The sequence below is a fragment of the Centruroides vittatus genome, unplaced genomic scaffold (genome assembly GCF_030686945.1).
Source record: "Centruroides vittatus isolate TY-2023 unplaced genomic scaffold, ASM3068694v2 contig_864, whole genome shotgun sequence".
Classification (NCBI taxonomy): domain Eukaryota; kingdom Metazoa; phylum Arthropoda; class Arachnida; order Scorpiones; family Buthidae; genus Centruroides; species Centruroides vittatus.
This window is the reverse complement of record NW_027122564.1, coordinates 73,078-84,931: the sequence shown is the minus strand read 5'-3', so window position 1 is coordinate 84,931 and position 11,854 is coordinate 73,078.

Genomic DNA, 11,854 nt, shown 5'->3' with positions numbered 1-11,854 from the left:
ATCTGTTCCTTGCCATGAACAAGTTAACATCTGCTGTGGAAGAGAGTTACATTCTTATTTATATTCTGTGCAAAATATAAACTAAACATATCCTAATTATAAGCATTACACCAAAAATATTAGAATGTAATTTAACAGCTTCGAAAAAATTTCAAATTAAAATCGTACGTATGAGAAATAGAAATTACAGTTAAGGTAACCGGTAGAAAAACAAGGCACGGACATTTCTTGCCTTGTTTTTTCTACTGGGATCCCCTAATTCAAATTTGCCTGAGCTCCATGACTATAACGCGCCACTGACATAATTTCCATTTTATTTACTACGTTTTCGTTTTATGTATGCAACATCGAACTATCGAAATTCTTGTTTTAGCATTTAATGAGAAATGTGTGGAAAACTGAGTTACAAGACTTGATTGATTGCTGTTCTCTCAATTAGTTGTATGTTCTTTGGAACTTAGCGTAAAGTTGCTATTGAGAACAAATCATACAGGAACACTGAGTTATACAAGGTTTTATGTAGATAATACGACTAAAACGTGGCTGGTTTGCCCTACGTGTAGCTCAATCTGTTTTTCAGATTTTTACAAACTCTAAAAATATGCATTGCCATTGCGAATATATATATGTATGCAAAGTGTAACTAGATCAAAAATTGGGAAATGGGTAAAAAGCGTATAAATAGTGTAGTTACTTCAGAAAATGACTTCGTTTATGTCAAAAAACAAATTCGCAAATGAAATTAGAACTTAATTAATAGTTATGGTATATTAACAATTTGCTTTTTAGAATCTATTAGTATAGGCTTACTTATACTTATTAATTTAATTAATTTGGATAAATTGCTTGAAAACAATAAGTACATTGTGAATAATGCGTTTGCTTTGACTTGGAAATTGTTTATTATCTGAACTCGTAGAATGTGTCGAATCAAATTAATTCAATACAAATGTGTACTATTGTTAAGAGAAATGATAAGCGTTGTAGTTGAGCTATAGTTTAAATATGCATACTTTCCTCACTCAGCATGAAAATAGTTCCTGGAAATCTGACAACTAGGATTCGGGGATCTGTGGTCGGACAGTAATAATGAGTTTTATGCACAAATGTCAGTTTGTAAGTTATTTGACTTTGTGACGACAATGTCGTTTTAAGGCAAAATCGTACATTTAGCCTATTAATTATCAGATACCGAAAGGCTCTCTATTTAATATTTATGGGAAGGATTTGTTCACAAGTATTCATTGGTGTTTTACGAGAGAGGAACAATTTATAAAGACGCTACACTACATCGAGATATGACTGTATTACTATAAATAATTTAACAAAATTTAAATTTACCTATCATACAGTCTTGTGTACAAATTTATAAAATTCTACTGGCAAGATCGTCATACAGTAGTGCATTCAATCACTGTGAAGTTTAATATAATAATTATATGAAGACTGAAAATAATAATAGCCATAATCAATTCTTGCTTTCGTTATTTAGAAAATAATGTACTGTATTGCAATTACTAAATTCGATAAACAAAATATTTTAAAATAAAAAATTGAATGTGAAGTTCGAAATACAGTAAAAGTTTGTTAATTTAATGCGTATTATATATGTACAGTACATTAATCATTACAAATATTGGTTTCGTGCGATTGCACGTTTATTAACGTTTATTCATGTTTTCAATTAATCTTAATACAGTATAGTCATGCACTGTATCATCATCAGACTTATTAAAGGGAGTGTGTACAAATCGGAAGAATACAGCAGTACAAAATGTATGGTAATGCCTGCAGCATATCGAATTTTGCGAAAATATAAAAACGACCTGTAATTCTCCATTTTCAATAATCCGGACTATGATCCCTTATGTGTCGGATTTACGAATTTCTATTGCATGCAGAAACGAAACTATTGGTGGCCGGAAGGCCGAGAGATTAAGATGTCAGGTTACTGCCCTGAAAGATTCGGGAATTTTGGGGGTGGTCTGTCTCTCACTACCCGGCCAGTCCATTGTAGGCCTGGTCGAACCCAACTATCTCCGCCCTGTGGCACAAGAAAGGCCCTCTCTTTCCACAGGGCAGAAATAGTTTTTTTTTTTAAAAAAAAAGAAACTATTGATTGGTGCCTGACGTATAACTTGGACCGAAAATTCGGACTACAAATTTTCAGCGCCACTTAAAATATTACTTGGGGCGGAATGAGTTCCGGTCATAGAGTTGGCGCCCGTGCAAAAGCGATGTGATGAGAAAATATAATACACAATACAGTGATGGCTAGAAATCGTCGCAGTTGTAATTATCTAATTGTAATATTCTGAGAACTTAATTATCGATGGTAAAATATTACAATTGCTACCATTGTAGTTCCGATTTCATCTATCGAATTTCAAACTGAGTCACACGCAAGATTAAAATTTAAGCCTAATAGAAAATAAAATCTAAAAGCAATTGAGATTTAGAAATTGCATCATAGTACAAGAGCATAGACATATAGGTTAAAAGTAATACAGTATATTGTAGTACTTTTAATTAAAACCCATTCACTACTTTGAAAATGTAATTATTGCAAGATTTGTCAATCACTGATTACCACACTTTAAGCAAAAGCGAAATAGTGGCCCTTTAGAATTTTACCGAATTTAGATTAATAATTAAATTTGAAACTGATTGTAGCATGTTATTGATTACAAACCAAACAATCAGTTTAGATTGATTTAAATTGTCATGCGTGACGACAGTTCAATTTACACTTATTGAACTTAATAACTTAATTTATATAAAATACATTGTAAAATACAAAATATTAAAGACTTGTCTTCTGTCGTCTTTTTTCATCATCATAGGAACAATCACATGTTCCTGTGATTAATATTTTGTATTTTACAATGTATTTTATATAAACATATTTCTTCCTATATGTTTAAGAATTTTATTTTTACAATGTTAATGCTTAAATTTAATGTAAATGTAGTAAATTTGATTATTTCTTAACGAAATAAAAAAGCTGCTTTAACATTATCAAAGGTACACTTTCTAAAAAAATAAATTTTAACTGATTGATTCGAGTATATTTTTTTAAATTTTAATTTAAAATTTAAAAATATGCTCGAATTAATCAGGCTCATTGTTTATCTGACTTCTTCGTTTACGTTTTGTTTATTTTTTAACGAACAATTTTATGTATTTTGCATCCTGCATGAGAAATAATATACAAAGCAGTATTATGGGCAGAAGTTTATCGCGAATTTGCGACACCTGACGACAATAGATATGATTGTCCATGTGCCAGTTTCGGAGGCGAACAAACAAGAGCTTTGATGAATTGTGCATACACTGATGATGAATAAAATCGTAGTTTTTAAGATTGCAATATTCATATCAGCATAAAATTTAATTTTTCGTGACGCTTTTATTTGCTACTTATTAATTCGGTGTCCTCTTTTTCGATAATAACACTCATCTTAAGTCTCTGATTGTGATATAATTTCAAAAAATTATTTTCGCTTTGTATTTTTTCCTTGGAGATAATAATAAAAATGCTCAAACCAATCTGGGATTCGTGGATACCCAAAGGGTCCGTAAACTCGGAATAAAAATCGCATCAATATTTTCATTGGTCTCTAACCGAAATTTTATTCTTTCAATTATGAATGTAGGCAACAAACAACGATAGTAAGCCTACCTGTAACTTTGTCACCAATTAAAATTACACATATTTTACTATATGACAAATCTTGTATATTTTATGCATTTAAAAACATTCTTTTGAGAAGGAATCCATTGGCTTCATCAGACTGCAAGAGGTCCCTGGCACGAAAAAGATTAAGAACTCTACATGAATTTTGTATTGTTAGGAATGAAGCAACTCGATTATTCTGTTGTAATATTATTTCTTTACAATAACCAAACACAGATTGTACAGTTGAAAGATTGATGTCAAAATCATATTAAACTTTTATGATTTTTATTGAATATACTATAAGAGTTTGAATATTGGTGACCCCTATGTATTCTTTGTTCAAGGCTAACTGATCATTCCTATACGGTATTCTGTATATTCCAGATTGCTCCCCCTTCTTTAATCCTATCTTTATCATTTCTCAAAAGAGTCGGTGTTCTTTTGTATAGCAACTGTGTGTTTTTGTAACTCGCTACTTCCTTCATAATACCAACCAATTTCTTGTTAAAGGTAAACTTAGTTAGGTTGTTGGTTCTTATATCTTCCTTCCTTGTCGACTTTTTTATTAGGTTCGGCATATGCCCTTAGCAATCTTTCAATAACTTTGGTTCCATACCCTAATGCTACCGCAATGCTTCTAATTCTATCCAATTCCTGTAGCCTGTCATATATATTGGAAGAGTAAATGAAGGCCCTTCTAAGGCCGCATAGGGGTCATTTGTTGAAGATGGAATGTATAGTGGGTCATGAGTGGGCTTAACGTACGCCCTCGTATTCAAATAACTATCGTACAACAAGATTTCTATATCCAAGAAATGTACTCAGTTGCTCCAATTTAAGCTTCAAATCCTTCCTTGTTTGAGTTTACTTCATCCAAAACAGTTGAATTTTTCTATCATTTCTCCACAATATGAACAATATCCACATATCTCTTGTACAGAATTATGTCATTTCTAAAATTCATAATAGTATTTTCTTCTAACCTGCGTAAGACTAATTCACAAAGCAAACCCGACACTGGGCTGCCCATAGGTACACCTTTTCTTTGTTTATATATTTGGCATTCAAAGCTAAAGAAAGAATCCACAAAACCTGGTATCTGAGTGTTTTAGAACATTAATTAATTATCGAAAAATTTTTCCTCAAAATAAACTAAAATAAAATACTTAGAACGGAGCGATTTTCTGTTAAATTTGATTACAAGCGGGAAACCTCTAATGAAGAAACAAAAGATGTTTTTAGGTACGAATAATTGAAACTTAACGTGGATAAAGTACAATAATGGCACTAATATTTTCATTTTGGGAGGATGGAGTGGAGCGAAACATTGTTTTAGTGGGGCGGAAGTTATTTAAATTTTATCGTAAAAAAAACAAATAAAAAAAATTAGCTATCAATTTTCAGCAAGAACATATAAACAGAAAAAGTTTAGCAAGAACGTATAATTACTTGGCGAACAATCAATTCATATTTTCAAAGAAACTCCCAATAACGATCAGTATAGATAAATTTAAATAAATTATTTCAAGGTGGACGATAGTGCTGTCCATGATAAAGCGGAAAAATGAAGATTCTACATGTAGATTAATAATTAAAATCGCATCCAGATATAATGGTCATCGCAAAGCATTTCAAACTATTCCGAATAGGATTTTGAACCTTGTCGGAGAAACAGGTCACATGAGATCTTTGTTAATACTGTGTTAGTCTTTGTTAGAACTGACCAGGAACAGAATCGAATTCAGGGAATTCTTGAAGCAAATGAGTTTCCGAAAATCAAGTTCCCCAGAACAAGCAAGGAATGTAAATTAGTGAAAACAATGATAATAAGGTAAGACATGCTGCCAATTTGTCTTTTATAGAGTAGTTAGCAATTAACTACAAGGTGATTTACTCGAAGTATTGAACAAACCCACGATTGCACAGTCACATTTGAATAACACACCTTGTCGACTGCATTGTCACGAAATAAAAAAAGCGCTCCGTTCATGTTTCATGTTCATCTTTTCATTTTATTTGGAGATGTTACACATAATAGCGAGGTTGAGGCCGAAGTTTTAAACGCGAAAACGTGTACGTCGGGCGTTTGGCACAGCTTTCCTGTAAGCCTAGAAGTTTGACAATGGCGTTTGGAACGTCGAGCATGATTCCACTGACTTTCCAAACACCATTGTCAAACTTCTAGGCTTACGGGAAAGCGGTGCCGAACATCTGACGTACACGTTTTCGCGTTTAAAACTTCGGCTTCAACCTCGCTAATAAGTGTTCAGTCTCGGGTGAATTACCTTTTACTGCCAAGTATTCGAAAACAAATTGATTAACATGTTAATAATTGCACAAATTGAAGTAAACGATTAATTAGAGTATTAAAATTTGTGGAGAAGCCAGATTGTACAATAAATTACTCAGTCTGTATTACTGTAATGTAATTTTGAACAGCAGAGCATGACACTAGTTCTTGGTACTCAAATTGGTTTGTTCATTGTCGTGTGAGCTCATAAGAATGTCGTTCGCATTCGGAAAGTATTCAAATAACTAACGCAAATTCATGGAAACGACGAAACTTTTGCTATCGAATGGTTCTCAAATCTTGCATTCAAATACTCCCATTTTAGTTGGAATCACTTTGGATTAAGTGTTAAGTCATGTAATAAAACTCTACGTATGTAAAAGGGATTTTATTATAAAAAATTAACGTAACTGTATGACATTTATCTGCAGTTTAAAGATTAAAAAAAAAAAAAATACTAAAACCTGTTCAAAAGGGAAAAAAATAATTCGGTACCGTGAGAATCCGGTTTACAGTTTTTACTATATTTCCGCAATTTTCATTGATTTGGAAACAGCTGATATTTTCTGGTTTTTTTTTATTGTTTTTACTTTCGTTCTGAAGTTCAAAATTCGTAGAATTTTTGTTCTTAATTGTAAATTTACAGTAAGAATAAATACAGACTGAATTAAAGCGCTCTCGTCATTGTGATTTGCGTTCTAAAAAAAATAATAATTTTTTGATAAAAATATATATATTTTTTCATTATAAAAAGTATATCTTTCTCAATTTCCGGTATTTTTTAAAGAGATATTGCAATTATAATAATTTTGTTTATAAAGCTAGATATTTAGTTATGCAAATTAGTTAAAGACAACGTCTCGCGACTTCCCATTACACTAATTGATGCGTAAATTGGTTAAAAATTAACGTAAAATTTTTTAACATGAGTTTTTATATTGACTAAAATCTAAACGAAGGATATCTTCTACTACGGACATGTTAATTGCACGAAAGAAAATGAACTTCGGCGAAAATAAGGTATGATAATATTCAATATATGAATTATATCTAGTAATTCTTATTGGCACGCGTATAAGAAAATTTTAAAAAAGAAAGCAAAATCCATTTAAAATACTTTTAAAATAAAACGCAATCGAAATACGAAGGGATAAGTCGGGAAGTCCGAGTATTATCTGGCAATTTTACAAGAATTGGTGTGCACAATTTGTTAAGAGAGAGAAATAGACTGGTGGCAGTGGCCCATACTGGCAAGCAATAATCAACAGCAGATTGGACGTTGGTTAAAAAAATAAGGCTCAGATCCGAGAGGAAATAAGACTGTAATATCGTCAGACGGGCGAAGCTACTGTGGTGTTGGAAAGAGTATCTCGCCTCCCAATTCCACTAAATAGTCTGAAGTCATCCCACCAAAACTTAATAACTTATATTTTTTCAGAATTAAGAGAAATACAGCAGTATAAAAAAGGAGGCACGAGGGATGGGGAGAGTTTTTTTTTTTTTTTTGTAACTCTTTCCGCCCTGTGAGTACTAAGAGAGCCTCTTATAGCAAGCCCATTATGGTTTGGCCAGGCCACAATGGGGCGGCCGGGTGGTGAGGGACGGGGACCAACATATTCGGACGGACCACCCCCCGGAAAATTCCTGGGAGATTTTTCGACCCGTCCGGATTCGATCCCGGGTCCCTCAGGGCGGCAGGCTGCTAACCTTGACCGCTCGGCCATCCGGCCGCCGGGGATGAGGAGAGTAGAGAGTAGGGAAAGACAGCCAGCCTTCTTGACAGACACTTTATATGAACTATCTGTATCCAAATGCCGAAAATATGGCCGTCTTCAGAATGTCAAATTTTTTTTAACCATAGTCAATGTAGGAAAATAAGTTTCCAAACAAAATTACTGGCCGAATGAACACAGTTTATGACCCATTAATAGAAAAGGAGAGAAGATTACGGACTAACGAAAAACACATAGTAAGTGATTTATCAAGATTAATTTTGAGATGATTTCATTACGGTAGGTAATATGTTAAGATCACTCTAGCTGACGGTCTAGCATCTGATCTTAACATATCCGGGCGAGCAACCCAGGAATTTTGTTCTGTATGATTGGATTCTTCCCTCACCATCCGGCCTCTCCCATTGTGGACTTGACCGAACCCACGATGAGTTTATAAAGAAGGCGCTCTTAATGTCCATGGGGCAAAAACAGAGGGAAAAAATGAAAGATAAGACTGATGATCTAACGTCGTCAGCGTACGCAATAACGATTAATTTAAGATTCGAGATGATAAAGTTTAGATAAACTATAAAGTCGTCTCGAAAAATTTTATTATTAATCAAATATTATTCGTGATTACGTAAGAGCGAATTTTTCTGTTATGCAATATATACTGTATCTCTATTATATAATCAAAATATTATTCATTTAAAGTTTTGTATTATGACTTACGTAACCAGCAATACACAAAAACACTTATAATCTATTCGAAGAATAAGATTGAATATTGTCGATCAAATATTTACAGAAGTAAATTTAAAATTAGATGATAATTTAAAGTAAATACTATATTATTATTATTATTATTATTTTGAAAAGTTAAATTTGGAAGCATTAGATCGTAAAATTAATAATAAATGTATATTCTGCACGAATTTAACTGAAATATTATTTATTTTTGATGAAGAATTAACTAAAATAAGTTAATTTTTTCAAATATTATAATGTAAGGTGTAAGAATATGACAACAAAAATAATGTGAAAGGTTTAAAAGATGGCTTCTACTCGCTTCATTCTAGAGAGCCCCTTATTCAAACCCCTGTAATTCTTTTTCCTGTAAAAACTTGAGACGAATTATAATTTACTACATATATATATTCTTGCTTATCAGAATAATGATATATTTATGATAATATAAGGGCGCTTATTAATTTACCTTTTAAAGAATTGTTTAATGTATTATTTTACACGAGAAAAATGCAATGGTTTTTATTTCGGAAATGGAATATTTTCGTTTAATTGTTTTTTTAATAAATAAATATAATTGTATAAATTTAATGCATGATATTTCACTACGCTAAACGCGGCCTTATACAATATTGTGATGTTTCGTTATTATAATCTCAACTTGTGTATGATGATCGATATTTATCAAAATAATCATCATTTCATGTAATTGTAAAAGCCTTACTGTCCTTAAATTCTAATATTATTGTTATTGTCTACTTGGACTTTACTTATTAATAGGACTTTATACTGGTGTTTAAAGATTGGTACAGTAATGAGAGTTAGTTCAGGAAAGAACAAAATTTCTTTATTATATCACCTGTAGTAATAATTTCTGTACACATATTATACGTGTTTCGGGCTAGCATGGTGGCAAACGAAACCTTGATTGAAATGTTTAATTGTAAAACGAGAAATATCCAGTTATACTCGGGATTGGAATATGTATTTACATGTTTGGTAGTAATACTGCTGATGAGGGGCATGCTAGCCCGAAACACGTATAATATGTGTACAGAAATTATTACTACAGGTGATATAATAAAGAAATTTTGTTCTTTCCTGAACTAACTTTCATTACTGTGCCAATCTTTAAACACCAGTATAAAGTCCTATTAATAAGTAAAGTCCAAGTAGACAATAACAATAATATTAATCATCGTTTCATTCTTAACACAAAACATTGTTTTGTTGTAATAATCAATTTTCGTAACTTCATTAATTAACGCACTGCATTAAATTATGAAATATTATAATTTTATGTAATTATACAATGATTTAAAAACACTCTTTTCGCTACAAAGACAATAAGATGGCCTTTGTTGCATTCCATGATGTATTTGGCCAGTCCATAATAAGGACGAACTGATTTGGTTTGGTGGAATAAGACAAACCAATATGAGGACTGTTTGCCTCTCGGCAGATATTTCTATAGAAAACTAGTTCCTATTTAAGTATTAGATATGCGAAGAAAATCTGGAAAACTTCACGCAGTCAGAGCCAAAACTGCGACTAACTACTAGCGATTTTATTCACTCTGCCAGTGATAGGCATGGCGAGAGATGGATTTTTAAAACTTTTTGAAGCTCTGATTCCAACTTGAATTACACAGAATTGCGGACTGGTGCAAAAGCACCAGTCCGCAATTCTGTGTAATTTAAGTTGACGATTGACGGGTGATTGGTAACCGATTGACGACTGGTAACCGGGTTTTACCACCCAGTTACCAATCGTCAACTTATGATTTATGAACAATAACTTGTAGAATGTACAATGCAAAATTTTTTACAGATCACGCAAAATACGTTTTTAATAAATTGCGCAAAATGTTCATGTATATTTCACAAAAAAGGAAACAAATTTTGCTATAAGCGATAATTTTTCTTTAATTTTTACGCGTTAAAATGCGCTTTCACGTAAGTCATGAAAGCATTCTAGAATCGTGCTAAAATGAAAGACGACAAAAAGCCTGTAATTTTAAATGAATTTCAGGTTAAAATATCATTTTTTAAAATAGAAAAAAGTGTTTATTGTTACACTGGAATCATTTCTGAATATAAAACAATAATAACTTATTATTATTCTTTTTTGTTTTAATATAATTTTATAGCTACGAAAGTATCTATACTTGCATTATGCGTTATGTTTCTGATTGCGTGTTCGTTAAATATTTCGAAAATTGTTTGGAGAAGGAGTGTAAAATTAATTTAATTTCCAGGTTATAATACACAGCAATTTAAATTGACAATTCTTTTCAAGTGATGAGAATCACCGACTTGCATTTTCTTTTACACCAGCTTTAAAGATGTAATACCAATTAAGAATTATCGGTTATTTTGATACACAGTATATTTTGCCACATTTACATGGTAAAATGTTGGTTTTTGAAGAGTCCTGTCTGTCGTATACGAGAATAAATTGATCTTCGACGTTACTGTCGAGTCTCTAGGTTATCTTTTTGTTCGAATGTTATATTGATATAGCGTGTTCTTCGGTTAAGCGCGTTAAGTGAATACTTGTGTAAATATTGATGGTCTGTATTTCAAAAAGCATTCTCGTGACCGATTTTATGCTTTTCGAGTAGAAGTATTATATATATAGGACACGGTCAATAATTCCAGTAAAATTTTAAAGTTCTGCATTGAATGTTTGTCATTTGAATTTCGTCAATACCTTCTATAATCGTAAATTCTGTGTATTCTCATGTCTTCTATATATTAATTTTTCTGTGAAGAAATTAAGTAATATACTTTTGGTTTATTTTGTAATTGACATTAGCCAGAATTTCTAGTAAAGAATTTCATTATTTTGATTAGACATTTCGAGGATCGTCCACTTAATAGCGATGCGTTGTTCTTTTATTTATGAATTGACAAATTATTTAATTCGTTTAAAATGTATTTTAATTTTATAACTTGGGGATCGCCCGTAAATTACGTAACGCGTATCCTCGATCAAACCGTAATTGTACTAAGGGATAATACACACAGAAGAGGGTGCCGAACGTTACCACGAATGTGTAGACATTCGGTATTCGCCGAATGCCCGAAAATTTCTTTTCGAATGTTTGCTAGTCGGCGAGGACACACGTACACACACCCGATTATTTGCCAAGAATCAGTTCGTTGCGGGAACGACCGATGTTCGTCCGAGATGTAGAAAATGGACAATTCTCAAACAATAATTTGTGCCGCCGCTGTATTAGTTATGAGTAGTTCATATCTCTTAATGAAAAAAAGTTTAAAAGGAGATGGTGAAGTTATATCACCAAAGCAGAAAAATTGAACCTGAAAAAGAAAGGAATTTAAAAAAAAACAATAAAACCATATTGCAAAAAATACCAGATAAAACTGCATAGAAAAGATAAACTAAATTCAAAAATAA